General features: G+C 47.2%; 1 protein-coding gene across 1 annotated transcript in view; it reads left to right on the forward strand.

Annotated features, from left to right (window-relative positions):
- LRRC24 (leucine rich repeat containing 24) overlaps positions 1–22,399 on the forward strand; it is a 215,196-nt gene that overhangs the window by 85,078 nt on the left and 107,719 nt on the right. The window lies entirely within an intron of this gene.

Consider the following 22,399-nt stretch of genomic DNA (forward strand, 5'->3'; position numbering starts at 1 on the left):
GTGCCTCGGGTATCCTATAGGGCTTAAGGTTTACTCTGCTTCTAGGCTCAGTTTCAATGTGATGATGGATGAGGTGTGTACGCCCTGGGAGGTCAGAGAACTTGTTTTTGTTTTTCTGTAAAAATTCCTGAGCCTCCTGTTTCTGTGACACTGATAGAGTATCACCTACCTTGACTGGAGGGATTGGTGGTGACAAATTATTAACAGTATTTGTCGCCACCAAGGATTCCCTGTCTTTCCAGGGCTTGATCAAGTTTATGTGATAAACTTGGAAAGGCTTCCTTCTACCTGGTTGGTGTACCTTGTAGTTCACCTCACTGACCTTTTCAACAATTTCATAGGGACCTTGCCACTTCGCCAAGAATTTACTCTCAACAGTGGGGACTAGTATAAGGACCCTATCGCCTGGGTTGAATGTCCTGATTCTTGCGGACCGGTTGTAAATTCTACTTTGGGCCTCTTGAGCTCTCTGGAGGTGTTCCCTTACCAGGGGCATTACAGTGGCTATACGGTCCTGCATTTGTGCTACATGCTCAATAACACTCTTGTATGGGGTGGACTCATTCTCCCATGTTTCTTTTGCAATGTCCAGTAGACCCCTAGGGTGACGACCATAGACCAACTCGAATGGTGAGAACCCTGTGGACGCTTGGGGCACTTCCCTAATAGCAAACATGAGGTAGGGTAATAAATGATCCCAGTCACGACCATCTTTTGCCACCACTTTCTTCAACATATGTTTCAAAGTTTTATTAAATCTCTCCACCAATCCGTCCGTCTGGGGGTGGTATACAGAGGTACGGATGTGTGAGATTTTAAATAGTCTGCATAATTCCTTCATTACTTTCGACATAAACGGCGTACCTTGGTCAGTTAGGATTTCTTTGGGGATCCCAGTCCTAGAGAACATATAAAACAACTCACGTGCAATTGTTTTAGATGCAGTGTTTCTTAAGGGTACAGCCTCAGGATAGCGGGTCGCATAATCCAGGACTACCAAAATATACTGGTGTCCTCTAGCTGACTTTACAACGGGACCCACTAAATCCATGGCAATACGCTCAAAAGGCACCTCTATAATAGGGAGCGAAACCAAAGGACTGCGAAAATGTGACACTGGGGCACTAACCTGACATGTGGGGCACGACTCGCAGTATTTTTTAATGTCATCATATATCGCCGGCCAAAAAAACCTCTGGAGAACCCTCTCCCTCGTTTTGTCAGTCCCCAAGTGTCCCCCAAGAACATGGTTATGTGCCATGTCAAGCACCTGACGCCGGTACGGCTTAGGTACCAGAAGCTGTTCCACAATCTCATCCTTAATCTTATTGACTCTATAGAAAAGATCATTAGTCACCGAAAAATGTGGAAATCTTTTTTCAGCATCTGGTTCCTGAGGTACCCCATTCATTACAGCAACCTGCTCTCTCGCATTTTTGAGAGTGGGGTCCTGTAATTGTGCAGCCCCAAAATTATCCCTAGACACCTCTAAGTCTAGTATATTTTGCTCAGTGGGAGGAGCCTCCTCCTCCCCAGCCAGGACCTGTAAAGGAAAACAATCATTTTCATCCTGCATACTTTTATCATTCACAGTGGACAAGGCAACCCCCTTAGAGGTATCCTCACTCCTTTTGGGGATTTTTCTTTTTTCCCAGAGAGCCCAGAATAAAGGAAAATCGCGCCCCAATATTACATTATGCATGAGGTTTTTAACCACACCCACTTCATATTGTACTGTGCCTTGTTCAGTCCCGACTTTAGCCAGCACTATAGGGTACACTTTTGTATCACCATGTATGCACACAACACTCATATGCTTTTTAGACTCTAAGTCCCCAGCCACCAGACTAGCATGCACCAAGGTTACGAGGCTTCCCGAGTCCATTAACGCCTTAACAGGAAAGTCATTGATTGTAATATCGCAGATTTGCGGTTCAGTCTCTAGTCCAGGAACTGCAACACAAGATGGTTCCGCAAATAGCGACTGACGCCGGCTAGCGTCACATTCCATGGGTTCAGAGGTAAGAGGGCAATGGGCCGACACGTGTCCCGCCTCATGGCATCTCCAACACTGGATAGGGCCTGGTCTCTTTGGCAAGGAGTTCTTTTCAGAGCCCCTTAGCCACCCGGGACCATCACCAGTCTTTTGTCCCTGAGACACCACTTGAGCCCTTTTCCCTCCATCAGCACCCCTCCACACTCCCCCAATAGATGGAAGTCTCTTACCAGCTGACGGCACAGATCTGGCGCTCCGGGGAGGTGAAGATGCTGCAGGAACATCACGGAGGTAGTCCTCAGTCGCCTGGAACCTCTCCACAAGGTTGACAAGTTCGTTTGCATTCTTAGGATCACCTTGTCCCACCCAGCGTTGCAGGTCAGTAGGAAGTGCTCGGAGGTAGCGATCCATCACGACCTTCTCTAGGATTTGTGCAGGAGTAGAAGTGTCTGGCTCCAACCACTTTCTTGCCAAATGGATTAGGTCATACATCTGGGACCTCGCTGATTTGTCCAGACTGTAGCTCCAGTTGCGTACCCTCCGGGCACGGACTGCAGTAGTAACTCCTAGTCGGGCAAGCATCTCCTCTTTTAGCCGAGTATAGTCCTTAACCTCTTGCTCACTGAGGTCATAGTAGGCTTTTTGAGGTTCACCTGTTAAATAGGGCGCAATTACCTCTGCCCACTCAGCGGCTGGTAACTTCTCTCGCTCAGCCACGCGCTCAAATACTGTTAGATAGGCCTCAACATCGTCCTCAGCAGTCATCTTTTGCAGCGCTTTCTGCACAGTCCTTCTCCCAGAAAAAATCTCTGGAGCGGCTCCCATCACCACAGGCGCCTCTCGATTTGCTATCAGGTGCTCAATAAGTTGTTGTTGTGCAGCCATGGACTGTTCATGTCGTCTATTGGCCTCTATCTGAGCCTGCTGTTGTGCAGCCATGGACTGTTCATGTCGTTGCTGTTGTTGCAAACTCACTTGCATAAACTGCTTCAGCATCTCCTCCATGTTGCTGGACTGTTCCTGGAGTGTCATTGCAGCTTTCACCCAAGACATAAGCAGCTGTAGCCAAGTCTGTCCACACCGTTGCCCCTAGCAACCGACTTTGCCCGCATTCGAACACCAATTGTAAGGGATCTTCCCGGGGTAGGGTGTGTTTGGACACAGTTTACAGCAGACTTGGAATTTATAAAGCAGATCTTGGCGTTTATTCGTGGTACAAACAGTCCAGCAAACAAAATATACAGCAACACCGTGCTTTCTAAGTACAACAAAAATAAAAGTCCTAGCCCGGCTGGGCGCTTACTAACAGGTTCTGCTCACCTATCTGACACTTACAAACACAGCGTCTTTCGCCTGGATATCGCAGGGTGAGTTTTAGCTCCAGCAGTGGCTGTGCTTGCAGCTTCCTTCAACACACAGATTGTTCATTCCCTGGCTGAGAGCAATCACCTGCAGACCCTACAGAGCCTTTAGCTTCCCAGGCTAATTAGGATCAAAGCTCACCTGATCCCAAACCCAGAACTGGATCGGGGGATGTGGAATGACAGGTCCCTCTACCAAACCTACCTGCCATTCCATATAAACCCAGGCCCGGCAAAATTAAATAACAACTCAGCAGCATATCGCTGCTGAGAAACTGATCCATCCTGGACTTACCATCTCACACTGTGTAGCAACCTAGGTGAGATGTACACCCCCTCGATCACTTCTCCAGTGACATGTCTACAATATATATATACATACATATATATATACATACATACATACATACATACATACATACATACATACAGTCAGTAGTATACATATACTGCTTTTTTTTTTTTTTGAGTCAATTTAAACAGGTGTTTTTTTTTTTCAGATCCGTTCTCTATTATTCTAGTGCCAGTAGACCCTGAACATATCTTGTGATCTTTTTTTTTTTTTTGTTACCATTTATATTATTTTGTTTACTATTTTGTAGCAGGAAAGAAGCTCCAGTGCACAGAGCAGTGACCCAGATTGATAATAATTAAATAGTAATTATATACTACTGATATAAAATAATAAGAATAATTCTTTAATAACTCTATAATTTAGTATAATAAAATAATATAATTTGTTGCAACAATAGCTGTATTCACTATATGCACTTAAAATCAAATAGTGACAATGTCATTTGTACATACAAATAAACCTGAAAGGCGGAGTTCCGACGATTGTTTTTTTTTTTTTTTTTAAAGTCAGCAGCTACAAATACTACAGCCGCTGACTTTTAATATATGGACACTTACCTGTCCAGGGCGCCCGCGATGTCAGCACCCGAAGCCGATCTGTCGCTCGGGTGCTGCCGCCGCCATCTTCAGTAAGGGAATCAGGAAGTGAAGCCTTGCGGCTTCACTTCCTGGTTCCCTAGTGCGCATGCGCGACTCTCGCTGCGCTATCCCACTGGTCCCTGCTGTCTCCTGGGACCCGTGTGTCTCCTAGAACACAGCCGGGGGGGGGGGGGGGGGGAATGGGGGATGGGAAGTAGCATAGATACCCGTGGGTGGCTCGGGTATCTATGCCCGTCAGTGGGAGCAAAATACCTGTATTAGGCAGTTATCTGCTCCCCCCCCCTCCCCACTAAAAGGTGCCAAATGTGACACTGGAGAGGGTGAAGATTCCGAAAAGTGGAAGTTTCATTTTTGTGTGGAACTCCACTTTTAAATGTAGAACTATAGGCAAAACTTTTTTTTTTTCTTTCTTCCTAATGGATAGTGTAAGGGAGGGTTATAAACCCTGTAATGTTTTATTTTTTGCCCTCTGTGACCCATTACAGGGATTTGCCTTCACTTCCTGTCTCATAGCCAAACAGAAAGTGAGAGGAAACCCCTCCAAATTAAAGGGATTCCCTGGGGACCCCATTGGAAGATTTCCCCTTTTTATTACTTTTTTAGGGACAACCTGAAACGTAGGATTTTTTTTTTCTCTAACTTTCACTTTCAATGATAATGGAAATCAGGATAATAGAGAGGGGGGATCTCCCTGGCAGGTTCTGCTCCCTCTCCCCTCCAAAACTAAAATAAAAAATATTCATACCCCTTGAAATGTTTCCACATGTTGTCATGTTGCAACCAAAAACGTAAATGTATTTTATTGGGATTTTATGTGATCGACCAACACAAAGTGTCACATAATTGTGAAGTGGAAGGAAAATGATAAATAGTTTTCAATTATTTTTACAAATAAATATGTGAAAAGTGTGGGGGGTACATTTGTATGGCGCCCCCCGGAGTCAATACTTTGTAGAACTGCCTTTCTCTGCAATTACAGCTGCAAATATTTTTGGGGGTGTCTCTACCAGCTTTGCACATCTAGAGAGGGACATTTCTGCCCATTCTTCTTCTTTGTAAAATATCTCAAGCTCTGTCAGATTGGATGGAGAGCGTCTGTGATCAGCAATTTTCAAGTCTTGCCACAGAGTCTCAATGGGATTTAGGTCTGGACTGTGACTGGGCCATTCTAACACATGAATATGCTTTGATCTAAACCATTCCATTGTAGCTCTGGCTGGATGTTTCGGGTCGTTGTCCTGCTGGAAGGTGAACCTCCGCCCCAGTCTCAAGTCTTTTGCCGACTCTAACAGGTTTTCTTCTAAGATTGTCCTGTATTTGGCTCCATCCATCATCCCATCAACTCTGACCAGCTTCCCTGTCCCTGCTGAAGAAAAGCATCTCCACCACATGATGCTGCCACCACCATGTTTCACGGTGGGGATGGTGTGTTCAGGGGGATGGGCAGTGTTAGTTTTCCCCACACATAGCGTTTTGCTTTTAGGCCACAAAGTTAATTTTTGGTCTCATCTGAGCAGATCACCTTCTTCCACATGTTTGCTGCCCCCTCCCCCACATGGCTTCTCACAAACTACAAACAGGACTTCTTATGACTTTCTATCACCAATGTCTTTCTTCTTGTCACTCTTCCATAAAGGGCAGATTTGTGGAGAGACGACTAATAGTTGTCCTGTGGACAGATTCTCCCCCCTGAGCTGTGGATCTCTGCAGCTCCTCCAGAGTTACCATGGACCTCTTGGCTCTTCTCTGATGAATGCTCTCCTTGCCTGGCCTGTCAGTTTAGGTGGACGGCCATGTCTTGGTAGGTTTGCAGTTGCGCCCATACTCTTTCCATTTTCCGATGATGAATTGAACAGAGCTCCGTGAGATGGTCAAAGCTTGGGAGATTTTTTATAACCTAACCCTGCTTTATACTTCTCCACAACTTTATCCCTGACCTGTCTGGAGTGTTCCTTGGCCTTCATGATGCTGTTTGTTCACTAAGGTTCAATAACAAACCTCTGAGGGCTTCACAGAACAGCTGTATTTATACTGAGATTGCATTATGCACAGGCGGACTCTATATACTAATTAGGTAACATCTGAAGGAAATTGGTTCCACTAGATTTTAGTTAGGGGTATCAGAGTAAAGGGGGCTGAATACAAATACACGCCACACTTACTTTTTTGTAAACAAGCGAACCTCGGCACCCCAGATGCTTTGGACCTACATTTCCCATGATGCTCCTGCACTCTGCAGTGTAGTTGAGTATCATGGGAAATGTAGTTCCAAAACATCTGGGGTGCCGAGGTTCACCATCACTGGTCAATCGCATAACATCCCAATAAAATACATTTACGGTTTTTGGTTGCAACCTGACAAAATGTGGAAAATGTCAAGGGGTATGAATACTTTTTCAAGGCACTGTAGGTAAGCCTATAATAATGTTTACTTATAAGTACTGTAAATATCTCCTAAACATGCACTGTTTAGGAGATATTTACTGTATATATGCAGCCGGTGATGTCATCGGCGCATGCGCTGAAGGAATGGCCGCCCGTGCCTTTTCTTTGGGGCCCTGCGCCGTGACCAGCGGCTCCCGGGCGCATGCGCAAGGGTGACGTCACGCGGCTCCAGCCTGTCGCACAGCCGGAGTCCATGGACCCAGAAGGAAGAGGGGTGAAGATGGATGCAGCTTCCAGCTGGGAATACGAGGGCTTTGTTTGCAGGTAAGTTTCACATAATGTGCTGGTATGCAATGCATACTAGCACATTTTGCCTTTGATCTTGCAGGTTAGAGGGAAAAAAAAAAGAGGCAGCGGTTTACTTCCTCTTTAATGACACTCGTGTGCATCTCACAGGGGCGGCACATTCACATCCAACAATAGGTCATGAAATAACTGCACTCGCTGTGCGCCCTCACAGGAAAATCAATGTGACCTTGTATTAACAAAATAAACCCAAAAGTCCAACAGTATAAATATAATTGGGCTTTTTGGGTATATTTGTATATAGAAGTTACATTGACATTCAGTGCACACAGTGAGTACAGTATTTTTATTGTTGCAGATATAAGAAACCCATAACATTATTATTGTTACAGAAATAATATACATATTATATTATTATTGTTTCAGAGATAAATATACAGAGCCTTGAAAAAGTATTCATACCCCTTGAAATTTTCCACATTTTGTCAGGTTACAACCAAAAACCTAAATGTATTTTATTGGGATTTTATGTGATAGACCAACACAAAGTGTCTCATAATTGTGAAGTGGAAGGAAAATGATAAATTGTTTTCAACATTCTTTTTTACAAAAAAAATACGCGTGGGGGCATTTGTATTCAGCCCCCTTTACTCTGATACCCCTAACTAAAATCTAGTGGAGCCAATTGCCTTCAGATGCCACCTAATTAGTATATAGAGTCCACTTGTGTGTAATGTAATCTCAGTATAAATACAGCTGTTCTGTGAAGCCCTCAGAGGTTTGTTAGAGGACCTTAGTGAACAAATGGCATCATGAAGGCCAAGGAACACACCAGACAAGTCAGGGATAAGGTTGTGGAGAAGTATAAAGCAGGGTTCGTTTATGAAAAAATCTCCCAAGCTTTGATCATCTCACGCAGCTCTGTTCAATCCATCATCGGAAAATGGAAAGAGTATGGCGCAACTATAAACCTACCAAGACATGGCCGTCCACCTAAACTGACCGGGCCGGGCAAGGAGAGCATTCATCAGAGAAGCAGCCAAGAGGTCCATGGTAACTCTGGAGGAGCTGCAGAGATCCACAGCTCAGGGGGGAGAATCAGGACAACTATTAGTCGTCTCTCCACAAATCTGCCCTTTATGGAAGAGTGACAAGAAGAAAGACATTGGTGATAGAAAGTCATAAGAAGTCCTGTTTGTAGTTTGTGAGAAGCCATGTGGGGGAGGGGGCAGCAAACATGTGGAAGAAGGTGATCTGGTCAGGTGAGACCAAAATTCAACTTTTTGGCCTAAAAGCAAAACGCTATGTGTGGGGAAAACTAACACTGCACATCACTCGGAACACACCATCACCACCGTGAAACATGGTGGTGGCAGCATCATGTGGTGGGGATGTTTTTCTTCAGCAGGGACAGGGAAGCCGGTCAGAGTTGATGGGAAGATGGATGGAGCCAAATACATGATACTCCTAGAAGAAAACCTGTTAGGCCGCGTACACACGCGGGGACTGTTCGCCCAACTTTGTCCGTCAAACAGTTTCAGCAAACAGTCCGCTCAAAATTAGCATGGACGGACTTGCCCACACACGACAAACGAACAGTTTGCTGAAACCGTGCGCGATGACGTGAACGGCACGTACGACGGGACGGAAAATACAACGTCCTATACACTGCATTATAACTTTCGGCGTGTAAATCCTTTCTGAGCATGCGCGGAACTTAGTTTGTCGAACAAGCCTACACACGAGGGGACTGTTCGCTGAAACCAAGTTTCAGCGGACAGTTTTTCGGAAATTCCGAAAAACTTTGTTCAGCAAACTGTTCGCTGAAACTGTCCGCTGAAAGCCCACACACGGGCGGACTGTTCGCCGAAACACTGTTCAGCGGACAAAGTTGGGCGAACAGTCCCCGCGTGTGTACGCGGCCTTAGCCTTTGTACACACGGTCGGACATTCCTATGGAAAATGTCCGATCGGACCGTGTTGTCGGATAATCTGACCGTGTGTGGGCTCCATAGGACTTTTTCCGTCGGAATGTCCGACCAACAAAGTTTGAGAGCTGGATATAAAATTTTCCGACAACATGATCCGATCAGACTTTATCCAATCATTTGTAGAGAATTCCGATCAGACAAAGTGCCACGCATGCTCAGATCAAAGTACGAGAGCAAAGCTATTGGCTACTAGGAAAGAGGGGGCAGAAGTGGGACTTTATATGAAACAACACATTGAAAGGTCAATTAAATCAATCAATAAAAAGATAATTTATTGGCGATGCACAGGGAGATACTACAGTAGTATTAACAATACGTCAATATTAAAATGCATAGACATATACAGAAACATATAAGATAAAATAATAAAAAAAAAATGAAAAATAAATAAATAGAAAAATATATAATAATAATAAAAATAAATGAATAGTAATAAATAATAATGGAAGGTTAATGAATGAGTAAGAAACAGATATAATGGTAACATAGGTCAATTCATATTAAATAAGCATTAATGTATATATTTCATGATGTAGTAGCATAGTTACACATAAATAGTAGCAGGTCAATAGCATATCCCAAAGTGCATATACAGTGGAGACCAATAAACTGAATTGATGATTTAAATACATAAATAGGACCCATAAGAGAATCTTGGTTGTTGGGGCATAACCTCCAATGGTAAAATTCTTGTAAAAAGCTTGACGCGTTTCGTGGACTGTTTCCACTCATCAGGAGCTGCTATAAAAATTGGGGGTACCTGTGACAAAAATATATACTGAGTATTAAAATCAATGATGATTGATTATACAGGAAGAAGGAGGGGCAAACATACAGAAGTGGTCCCGTCCACTCTTACCTATAGGATAACAAAAAGTACATCTGGGTCTCATGGTAATAAGGATTTTACATCCGAGGCATTATGGAGGGGGAATCTGCATTTTTCCGGGAGTTGAGGTAACATCCAAGAAGCCGGCAAGCAGGCTAAAGAGTGAATAGTCCTCAATGTGATTGGAATTTACTCAGGAGCGAGTGAGTATAGGTGGAGGGAAGCTGAGGAACCTAAAGAAAATAGGAGGAATAATGTAATGTATGTGAGGTGTGATAGGGAAAAGGGGGGGGGGGATTTTTTGGGGGGTGAGATGTAGTGATGATAAAGAGACAAGAAAGGTGAGTGATTTAGTGGATGTTGGATAAAGAAAATTCATCCCATAGTGAAAAAGGAGGTGAATAGACAGAATTCGAGAAACCCACAGTGACTATAACACCACGGAGATAAGAGACCCAAAATACAAGGTCATAAATTACCTGAAACGAAACTGTGTGTTAAGCAGGGGTGACACGTGTAAGGAAAACCTTTAGAAGTAAAGGGTGTCCTACCAATGAAAAATAGGTGATGAAACGTAGGCTGCAGCGCCGGCGAGGATGTGACCAACGTCACGCTAGGAAATGCCCAGCTCAGAGAGCTAGAGTACCCGCATCCGAATGACTTAACGCTCGCACGAGAGAGCCCCAAACAGCCCTCGTGCTGAGCGGAGATGGGAGAAACAAACACGTCAGTGTTCAGCGTCATGAATGACGCCGGACGCAAGGCGCGTGGGCGTGACGTCGACGCACAGCGAGGACGAGCCCCCCTCACCACCGAAGACCTGACGGTCACGTGGGTGGGGGGAAAGCCGCGGTGCGCGTCGCAACTCCCGGAAGTAAATGAGGCCGCCCCCAAAGATAAAAAATATATAATAATAAAGATAAATGGCCTACTGAAAGGGCACAGGGTACTAACCAATATAGTATATAATTGTAAAGATTAGAGTGGGTATTATGCCCGCATATGACCAAAGAGTAAACCTAATAGACGAATGTGTTGTTTCCATCCCTAAATAGTTTCTATAGAGAGGATAAGGGTGGAACCCACCCTTATCCTCTCTATAGAAATTATTGGCTACTAGGCTGAAGGTGGTCCCGTCGGAACAAACAAACGTCATCACGTTCTGAACGATCGGATTTTCCGACAACTTTGTCCAACCGTGTGTATGCAAAACCAGTTTCGGACAAAATCAGTCGGAAAAAATCCGACGGATTTTGTGGTCGGAATTTCCGACCGTGTGTACAAGGGCTTAGAGTCTGCAAAAGACTTGAGACCGGGGTGGAGGTTCACCTTCCGGCAGGACAACAACCCGAAACATCCAGCCAGAGCTACAATGGAATGGTTTACATCAAAGCATATTCATGTGTTAGAATAGCCCAGGCACAGTCCAGACCTAAATCCAATTGAGAATCTGTGGCAAGACTTGAAAATTGCTGATCACAGACGCTTTCCATCCAATCTGACAGAGCTTGAGATATTTTACAAAGAAGAAGAATGGGCAGAAATGTCCTCTCTAGATGGGCAAAGCTGGTAGAGACATCCCCAAAAAGACTTGCAGCTGTAATTGCAGAGAAAGGTGGTTCTACAAAGTATTGACTCCGGGGGGCGCCATACAAATGCCCTTCCCCCACACTTTTCACATATTTATTTGTAAAAAAATTTGAAAATCATTTTCCTTTCACTTCACAATTATGTGTCACTTTGTGTTGGTCAATCACATAAAATCCCAATAAAATAAATTTACGTTTTTGGTTGTAACATGAAAAAACATGGAAAATTTCAAGGGGTGTGAATACTTTTTCAAGGCACTGTATATATTATATTATTATTGTTACAGAAGTAAGATACAGATTATAATATTTTTCCCGTATGATTATTGTATTGGAATGGCAGTGCGGGGTATATATTCCTGTAGTCGGTGTTTATATGGCGGTGCGCTCCTTTCCTTTCTCGGTTTGTTTTCTCCTCTTTCGGTCACAGCTGTGTGGAGTTGGCGGGGCCCGACTGGGGTCCGGGGTCACCTCTGCCGTCTGGCCTTGGTGTAGCCGTGGGCCCCCGGTACCCAGCGGCTGGCATGCGGTCAATTGTTCTCCGGCTTCTGTTTCCGGCTGAAGGTTTTACATTTGCTGGCAAGGACATGTTATAATAAAGCTGCCAATTATACGGATCAGTGGTTTTCAGCACCGGCATCTCCGCGTTTAGAGTTTTTTTGAGTGCCACTGTTAACTCTTCAGGGGTATTCCTGGGGTGAGGGTTGGTGGGGTTCATCTAAAGCTGTTGGGGTTAAAGTAGCCCTGTCAGTGTGTGTGTACGCAATATTACCAAAAGTATTGGGACACCTGCCTTTACACGCACATGAACTTTAATGGCATCCCAGTCTTAGTCCATAGGGTTCAATATTGAGTTGGCTCCGCCCTTTACAGCTATAACAGCTTCAACTTCACCAGTCAAGTTCCTCCACCCCAAACTCGCTCATCCGTGTCTTTATGGTCCACATCATTTGGTGGAGGGGGGATTATGGTGTGAGGGTTTTTTTTTCAGGGCTTGGCCCCTCAGTTCCAGTGAAGGGAACTCTTAAGGGATCATCATACCAAGACATTTTGGACAATTTCATGCTCCCAAATTTGTTTGGACAGTTTGGGGACGGCCCCTTCCTGTTCCAACATGACTGCCCACCAGTGCACAAGGCAAGGTCCATAAAGACATGGATGAACAAATTTGGGGTGGAGGGACTTAACTGGCCTGCACAGAGTCCTGACCTCAACCCTGATATGAAATAAATGCAATAGACTGCGAGCCAGGCCTTCTCATTCAACATCAGTGCCTGACCCAGGGGCGGATCCGGGGGGGAGGCAACGGGACAATTGCTTCCTCCACGGGAAAACATTACCAACTCCGTTTCTGAGGCCAAGCGCGCCCCCCGGGAAATTACAGAGCCGCAGTTGGGACAACTCACAGCCATTACAAATTGGCACTAGACCCTGTACCCCCCCCCCCCCCCCAGCAGTTTCCAGCCTCTCTCCTGCAGGCTTCTGCTTGAGTGGGCATGATCCTCCTGGTTTTTGCTGCTTGAGTGGGTGGGATGGGGATGTGCCTGACCCCCGAGATCGCACCTGCCTTGAAGAGGGAGGTGTGAGCAGCCCCCCAGTGTATGCCCTCCTGACCCCTGATGTGTGTCCTCCTGACCCTCCCCTAGTGTGTTCTGCTGCCCTCCCAGCCCTGTGGTGCATGCCCTCCTGATCTCCCCAGTGTATGCCCTCCTGACCCCCTGATGTGTGTCCTCCTGACCCTCCTCTTGTGTGTCCTCCCGCCCTCCCAGCCTCCTGTTGTGTGCCCTCCCGATCCCCCCAGTGTCTGTCCTGACCCCCTGAAGTGAGTCTTTCTGACCCCCCCCCCTCCGGTGTGTGCCCTCCCAGCCCCCTGGTTTGTGCCCTTCCGACCCCCCCCCCCCCCCAGTGTGTGCCGTTCTGACCCCCCCCTGGTGAAACCTAGTCCTTTGCTCTACTGATCCCTGTAAACTGTCCTACATTCTAATGATCTCTGTATACTGCTCTTCATTCCACCGACCCCTGTACATTGTCCTGTTGCCCCCTGTCCTCCACCCTGCTTACCCTCTATCCTCTGATCTCTGTACACCATCCTACTGACCAATGCCCTACCTAATACTGACCTCTGTCAGCTGCCCTACATCCTACTGACCTCTGTATACTGCCCTACATCCTACTAACCTCTGTACACTGCTTTACATACTACTAACCTCTGTACACTGCTCTACATACTACTAACCTCTGTACACTGCTCTACATACTACTGACCTCTGTACACTGCTCTACATACTACTGACCTCTGTACACTGCTCTACATACTACTGACCTCTGTACACTGCTCTACATACTACTGACCTCTGTACACTGTTCTACATACTACTGACCTCTGTACACTGCTCTACAACCTACTGACCTCTGTACACTGCCCTACTGACCTCTGTACACTGCTCTACATACTACTGACCTGTGTACACTGCTCTACATCCTACTGACCTCTGTACACTGCTGTACAGCACTGTACTGTACACTGCTTCCAACCCCCTGGTTTGTGCCCTTTTGACCCCCCCAGTGTGTGCCGTTCCACCCCCCCCCCCCCGTCACCTAGTCCTTTGCTCTACTGATCCCTGTAAACTGTCCTACATTCTAATGATGTCTGTATACTGCTCTTCATTCCACTGACCCCTGTATATTATCCTGTTGCCCTCTGCCCTACTTAATCTCTATCCTCTGACCTCTGTACCCCATCCTACCACTGCCCTACCTACTACTGACCTCTGTACACTGCTCTGCATCCTACTGACCTCTCTACTGCCCAACATCCTACTGACCTCTGTACACTGCCCTACATCCTACTGACTTCTATATACTGTTATACATCCTACTGACCTCTGTACACTGCTCTACATCCCACTGACCTCTGTACACTGCCCTACTGACCTCTGTACACTGCACTACATACTACTGACCTCTGTACACTGCTCTACATACTACTGACCTCTGTACACTGCTCTACATCCTACTGACCTCTGTACACTGCTGTACAGCACTGTACTGTACACTGCTCCCAACCCCCTGGTTTGTGCCCTTTTGACCCCCCCATTGTGTGCCCCCCCCCCCCCGTCACCTAGTCCTTTGCTCTACTGATCCCTGTAAACTGTCCTACATTCTAATGATGTCTGTATACTGCTCTTCATTCCACTGACCCCTGTATATTATCCTGTTGCCCTCTGCCCTACTTACTCTCTATCCTCTGACCTCTGTACCCCATCCTACCACTGCCCTATCTACTACTGACCTCTGTACACTGCTCTGCATCCTACTGACCTCTCTACTGCCCAACATCCTACTGACCTCTGTACACTGCCCTACATCCTACTGACTTATATATACTGTTATACATCCTACTGACCTCTGTACACTGCTCTACATCCTACTGACCTCTGTACACTGCTCTATATACTACTGACCTCTGTACACTGCTGTACATACTACTGAACTCTGTACACTGCTGTACATACTACTGACCTCTGTACACAGCGCCCCCCCCCCCCCCCCCCCCCCCGGTGACACCTAGTCCTTTGCTCTACTGATCCCTGTAAACTGTCCTAAATTCTAGACTCTGGATCCACCCCTGGCCTGACCTCAAAAATACACTTCTGGAAGAATGGTCAAACTTTCCCATAGACACACTCCAAATCCGTGTGGAGACAGCCTTCCCAGAAGAGTTAAAGCCGCTATAGCTGCAAAGGGTGGGTCAACTCAATATTGAACCCTGTGGACTAAGACTGGGATGCTGTTAAAGTTCATGTGCGTGTAAAGGCAGGCGTCCCAATACGTTTGACAATATAGTTTATATGAACCCAATGGATGGCACCAAATATGCGGCTACATCACTATTGTCATGGATCCCAAACACTCTTATTATCATGATGAAGTCATTAATAGACTCCGCCTCTTTATGTGTATTGTCCTGCAGCCGGACTTCTTCTGAAGTCTGCGATTTTAATGACTTCTTCATAAGAAGTTCCACTGCAGGACGATATGCATAAAGGAGTGGAGTCTGCCATTTGAATGAATTCTGAAAAAGTCCTGGTGCAATTTTTATTTATTTTTTTAAACATAAAGTTTATTTCGATTTTACAAAACGGACAGAGAGAACAAAATACAGACAGATGTTGGATATCAGGGTTACAATCATTGCAGATATATAAAAATACAGGAAATTCCGATCGTGTGTATGCAATTCCGACACGCAAAAACTCACGCATGCTTCAGATTCAACTACGAGATGGAAGCTGTTGGCTAATAGGTATTGAACTTGCTTTTTCTAGTCCCGTCGTATGTGTTGTACGTCACCGCGTTCTTGGCGGTCGGAATTTGGTGTGACCGTGTGCAGGCAAGACAGTTTTAGCGGAATTCCAACGGGAAAACCATCAGAGCTTTCTCCGAGGAGAATTTCCGATCGTGTGTACGCAGCATAAGACCATGCTAAGGGCGCAAACTGAGTTACATCTAGTGCTTAAAAAAACATAGAGTAAAATTCAAAAAAAATCAAAAAAAAATCTAGAGCTATACCTATACAACGAGATACTTGTTAGAAACTCCCTTCCGCACATCCCCTCACATATCTCGCATCTCCCAGTGGCATCAGGGTAATCAGACATAGCACCATATAGGGAACCCGTCTGGGCAAGCACCTCAGAGTTCCATGAGGCTAAAGTAGGACAAGGAGAGCTGTATCCCGCCAGCAGCTACCGTTCCCTCATGTCCATCCAGAGAGGGGGACTAGTGACACCCCTCTGAGGCCCATAAGCAGCTGAACTGAGCACTCCGTTCCCATGGTTCCGGGAACCAAGGCATATATCCGCTGAGAAGTCGGCAAAGTGGGCAGGACAGCAGCCAGCATTCTAACATAGCACTACAGAGGAGCTGGAGGCAAGCAAACACTGTCGGAGCCCAAGGGGACGAGTTACCATGGTAGGATGGTCAGTAGGGGGTTCCCCCAAAGCAACCGGTTACAGGCTGTTACCTTCAGGTTTAGCTGAGCTCTAGGGGACCCAGGCCTATCTCCAACGTTTCATAGCTCGAAAGTCTCCGGTGTTCCAGGTAAGTGCCCCACAGCAGAGGAGGTGAGTCAGAAGGATTGTTGGGAGAAGTCAACAGGGCACAGCACAGGGGAAGTGAGTAGAAGGGATTTATCAGGGCAACTTAAACTGTACGGCAAGCAGGATTATCAGACCTAGGGGAGGGATTCGAGCCATTGAGATTCCTCCTAAAGTAACGGGTAGACTCGCCATCCACTACACGCAGTCGGGCTTAGAACATCATGTTGTACTTTAACCCTTTGGTGTGTAGCTGGGCCTCAACTTGGTCGAAGGTTCTGCAGAGTCGCTGCGTTTCCACAGAATAATCTGGAAAGATCACAATCCTTGCATTTTCGTGGCACAGCTCTTCAATTTTTCTCGTCTCCCGCAGGGCCAGATCCTGGTCTCTGAAGTTCAACAGCTGGAATATGAAGGTAGGTAGCGAGGTACCAGGCGGCCCCCTAATAGACTGCAAGCTCTTTCCACCACGAAGTGGGGAGAAAATGGCGCCTGAGGGAGGAGCGTGTGCAGTAGATGTTCTGTGTAGGCCTCTGGGTCGTGGCCCTCAACTCCCTCAGGGAAGCCCACCAGAGGTTGTTTCTACAGTTTCTATTTTCCTGGTCCTCAGCACGGGATTCCATTGCCTTCATCTTCACTTGTAGCGTACAGAGGGAGGCATCATGCTCACGAACCATGTCTTCAGTTTCTCCAACCCTCCGCTCCGCTTCCAAGAGTCTATCCCGATATTTATCAATATCTCACCTGATCAACCCCATCTCCATCTGCATGAGTTAAATTTTTGCTGTTAGAGTGGTCTGGCAGCCCGTGATGGTTTGCATGAAGGTATTAAATTGTTCAGTCCCCGGGGGGGGGGGGGGGGGGGTAGCTCGGGCTGCTCAGTCCGGGACGCCATGTTGGGGTTGTTACCTGCTCGTGAGCCCTTAGATGGCGGAGGGTTTTTGGGAGCCAATTTTCACTTTCGGTTAGTTCTGGATTTCCCCCTTCTCATGCCCGGTACCTGCCAGCACAAAAAGTCAGATCAGGGTAGTATTAGATCCGTAAAATTGGATAACTAAGCTTTTGAGATTGACATCACCTGGTCTTCCCAGACGATGATTATAAATTCTGCAGGGTGCCCAAACTTTTGCAGACGCCATTTTTTTGTTTTCTGTAATTTTGAAAGTGTAAATGATGGAAATAAAATCTAACTTTTTTTGACATATTATAAGAATGTCTAATCTGATGCCATTTGAAGATTTTTCCATCTTTCCTTGGCTTCGTTATGCACATTAATACACATTTTTACCTGGGGTGCCCAAACTTTCAATCCCCACTGTATGTGATGGTCGGCACACATGAGAGGAAGTTCTGAGCTTGCTGCTGGTCCTTCGTGATTTGATGGATCTCCCCACCACACTGTGGCCTCCACTCTACCCAACACCTGGAAAATAATAACAGTCACATACCAATGTTTAAGTCTGAACTTCATTCAGAGTTAATTGCGTTGAGAAAAATATTTTCGGCGTAGTTTGCGTCAGTGGCATGTTACCAGCGACGAAAACGAAACAAAAATTACTCAGAAAACTATGACGAAAAGTAATTCCAATTTTTGTCAATGAACGAAAATGCATTAAAAAAAATGTGAGGAAGAGATGTTTGCCCACATGAACTTCCACTTTCCTCAGAGTTTCGCCTGTAAAGCCAGTGAGTGTTTCCCCTCCCTGCAAGCAAGGTAGTGACCGTAGCGTGCTTAGTGGTGTGGTGTGCTTAGCACTGTGCAGCATTACAGGCCTCACGAGAGTCCAGACTGTCCAGAGCACTGTATGTGGCAGTAAATCAGGCCTCCTCAGACAGATGACCATCCAGAGCACTGTGTGCGCCCTTACAGACCTCCTCAGAGCACCGTCCAGAGCACTGTGCATTAGAGACCTCCTCAGACCACCGTCCAGAGCACTGTGCATTAGAGACCTCCTCAGACCACCATCCAGAGCACTGTGCTTTAGAGACCTCCTCAGACCACCATCCAGAGCACTGTGCTTTAGAGACCTCCTCAGACCACCGTCCAGAGCACTGTGCGTTACAGGCCCTCTCAGAGCACTCCAGAGCTCTGTGCATTACAGGCCTCCTCTGACTACCGTCCAGAGCACTGTGCATTAGAGACCTCCTCAGACCACCGTCCAGAGCACTGTGCATTACAGGCCCTCTCAGGTCACCGTCCAGAGCACTGTGCATTACAGGCCTCCTCTGACTACCGTCCAGAGCACTGTGGCTTACAGGCCTCCTCTGACTACCGTCCAGAGCACTGTGGCTATCAGGCCTCCTCTGACTACCGTCCAGAGCACTGTGGCTTACAGGCCTCCTCTGACTACCGTCCAGAGCACTGTGGCTTACAGGCCTCCTCTGACTACCGTCCAGAGCACTGTGGCTTACAGGCCTCCTCTGACTACCGTCCAGAGCTCTGTGCATTAGGCCGCCGGTACTGTGTATGTCACTCTTGGACAGGAAGTGCCGGGATGTGTTCCCAAATTATTATTTTTTTTAATTAGATTTATATAAACAAATTTAAAAATGTTTAATTGTAATGGAGGAGATGAGAGGAATAATAAAAGGTGGGTGGTGAGGGTGAAGATCTGCTTTAAGTCTGAAGGAATAATGGGTGACTTTAGCCAGCAGGCTCCCCCCCATCTATGGGAGGGATCCCCAGAAGCCTCTTCTCTATATATCTGCATGTATTTGATCACCTCTGCAGTTTTTTTTATTTTTTATGCGCTGATGGACTGCACTGATGATGTGGCACTGATGGGCTGCACTGATGATGTGGCACTGATGGGCTGCGCTGATGATGTGGCACTGATGGGCTGCGCTGATGATGTGGCACTGATGGGCTGCGCTGATGAGGTGGCACTGATGGGCTGCGCTGATGAGGTGGCACTGATGGGCTGCGCTGATGAGATGGCACTGATGGGCTGCGCTGATGAGATGGCACTGATGGGCTGCGCTCATGAGATGGCACTGATGGGCTGCGCTGATGAGATGGCACTGATGGGCTGCGCTGATGAGATGGCACTGATGGGCTGTGCTCATGAGATGGCACTGATGGGCTGCGCTGATGAGGTGGCACTGATGGGCTGCACTGATGAGGTGGCACTGATGGGCTGCCCTAATGATATGGCACTGATGGGCTGCACTGATGATGTGGCACTGATGGGCTGCACTGATGAGTTGGCACTGGTGATGTGGCACGATTGGGCTGCACCGGTGATGTGGCACTGATGGGCTGCACTGATGATGTGGCATTGATGGGCTGCACTGATGAGGTGGCACTAATGGGCTGCACTGATGAGTTGGCACTGGTGATGTGGCACGATTGGGCTGCACCGGTGATGTGGCACTGATGGGCTGCACTGATGATGTGGCATTGATGGGCTGCACTGATGAGGTGGCACTGATGGGCTGCACTGGTGATGTGGCACTGATAATGTAGCACTGATGGGCTGCACTGATGAGGTGGCACTGATGGGCTGCACTGATGAGGTGGCACTGATGGGCTGCACTGATGAGGTGGCACTGATGGGCTGCACTGATGATGTGGCACTGATGGGCTGCACTGATGATGTGGCACTGATGGGCTGCACTGGTGATGTGGCACTGATGGGCTGTACTGGTGATGTGGCACTGATAATGTAGCACTAATGGGCTGCACTGAGGTGGCACTGATGGGCTGCACTGGTGATGTGGCACTGATGGGATGCACTGGTGATGTGGCACTGATGGGCTGCACTGGTGATGTGGCACTGATGGGTGGCACTGATGGACTGCACTGATGAGGTGGCACTGATGGGCTTCACTGATGAGGTAGCACTGGTGATGTGGCACTGATGGGCTGCACTGATGACTTGGCACTGATGGGCTGCACTGGTTATGTGACAGTGGTGATGTGGCACTGATGGGCTGCACTGATGATGTGGCACTGATGGGCTGCACTGGTGATGTGGCACTGATGGGCTGCACTGGTGATGTGGCACTGATGGGCTGCACTGGTGATGTGGCACTGATGGGCTGCACTGGTGATGTGGCACTGATGGGCTGCACTGGTGATGTGGCACTGATGGGCTGCACTGGTGATTTGGCACTGATGGGCTGCACTGGTGATGTGGCACTGATGGGCTGCACTGGTGATGTGGCACTGATGGGCTGCACTGGTGATTTGGCACTGATGGGCTGCACTGGTGATTTGGCACTGATGGGCTGCACTGATGGGCTGCACCGATGAGGTGGCGCTGATGGGCTGCACTGGTTATGTGACACTGATGGGCTGCACTGAGGGGCTGCACTGATTAGGTGGCACTGTTAAGACAGCACTGATGAGGTGGTACTGATGGTTGCTGATAGGCGGTGATGATATTCAGCACTGATCTCCCCTGTGAGGAAAGGTGCTCATCAGTTCTCCTCTCTTTTTGTCCAGTTAGGGCACTTTCACACTGGGGCGGGGGGAGCGTCGGCGGTAAAGTGTTTTACGGCACTTTACTGTAGTTTTTGCGGTGCTTTTCGGCTGTTAGCGAGGCGCTTTTAACCCCTGCTAGCGGCCGAACAAAGTGTTAAAAGCGCTGCTGCCGAATCGCTTTGCAGGCACTTTGGCAGCGCTGACCATTGATTTCAATGACGGGAGCGGTGAATTCTCGCCTGGCCACCAACTCCCGCCTAGCCGATAGTAAATTGATGGCCGGGCGGGAAGTTGTTTTGGAGTTTTCAGAGAAGAGCAAGTGAAAAAAACGTAAGCAGCAATTGGGAATATGGAACAAATTTAAAGTTCTCCCAGTTTTTCATTAAAGGTGGAAATGCACTTTAAATCCGTATCCGTGCCGGCCCAGCTGTGTTTGTCACGCCGAGGAGTGGGAAGCATTCCGAAGCCTTAAGGACTTTTTCCTCTAATGAGCTGCGTCTCCAGATGGCCCTTCACCGCTCGCCTTCCACTTCTGATGAATGTTTCCATTAATTACCGCAACAAAATGAAAACACAGAGGACCCGTCTACACCGCGAGCGGTGCAACCCCAAAACCAACCCCCCCCCCACCCCTCATATTTCTGAAAATGTTTTCCTTTTCTTCATATTGAATTGTACAATGAAGTTGTATTTCTCAATATTATATTAACCACTTCATTACCGGACCTATCCTGACACTTCTTGACCCACAAACATTATCCACTCACCGGCCACTTAATTAGGTCCCCCTTGCTAGTAGTGGGTTGGACCCCCTCTTGCCTTCATTCTTGGTGGCAGAGATACAACAAGGTGTTGGAGACATTCCTCAGAGATTTCGCTCCATAGTGACATCATAACATCACACAGTTCCTGAAGATTTGTTGGCTGCCCATCCATGATGCCAATCTCCCATCCCACCACATCCCAAAGGTCCTCTATTGGATGAGATGTGGTGAGTGTGGAGCCATTGGAGGACAGGGACCTCATTGTCCAGTGGTGAGATGATTGGAGCTTTGTGACATGGAGCATTATCCTGCTGGAAGGAGCCATCAGAAGATGGGGACACTGTAGTCATAAAGGGATGGACGTGGTCAGCAACAATACTCAGGTAGGCCGTGGTGATTAAATAATGCCCAGTTGGTACTAAGGGGCCCAAAGTGTGCCAAGAAAATATCCCCCACGTAATTACACCCCCACCACTAGCCTGAACCAGTGATACAAGGCAGGACGGATCCATGCACCAAATTCTGACCACACCATCTGAATGTCGCAGCTGAAATCCAGACTCATCAGACGAGGCAATGTTTTTCCAATCTTCTATTGTCCAATTTTGGTGATCCTGTGCCAATTGTAGCCTCAGTTTCCTGTTCTTATTGATAGGAGTGGCACCCGGTGTGGTCTGCTGCTGCTGCTGCTGCTGCTGC

Source organism: Lithobates pipiens, unplaced genomic scaffold, assembly GCF_037356315.1.
Source record: "Lithobates pipiens isolate NorthernLeopardFrog02 unplaced genomic scaffold, aLitPip1_a1.2 Scaffold_19, whole genome shotgun sequence".
Lineage (NCBI taxonomy): Eukaryota > Metazoa > Chordata > Amphibia > Anura > Ranidae > Lithobates > Lithobates pipiens.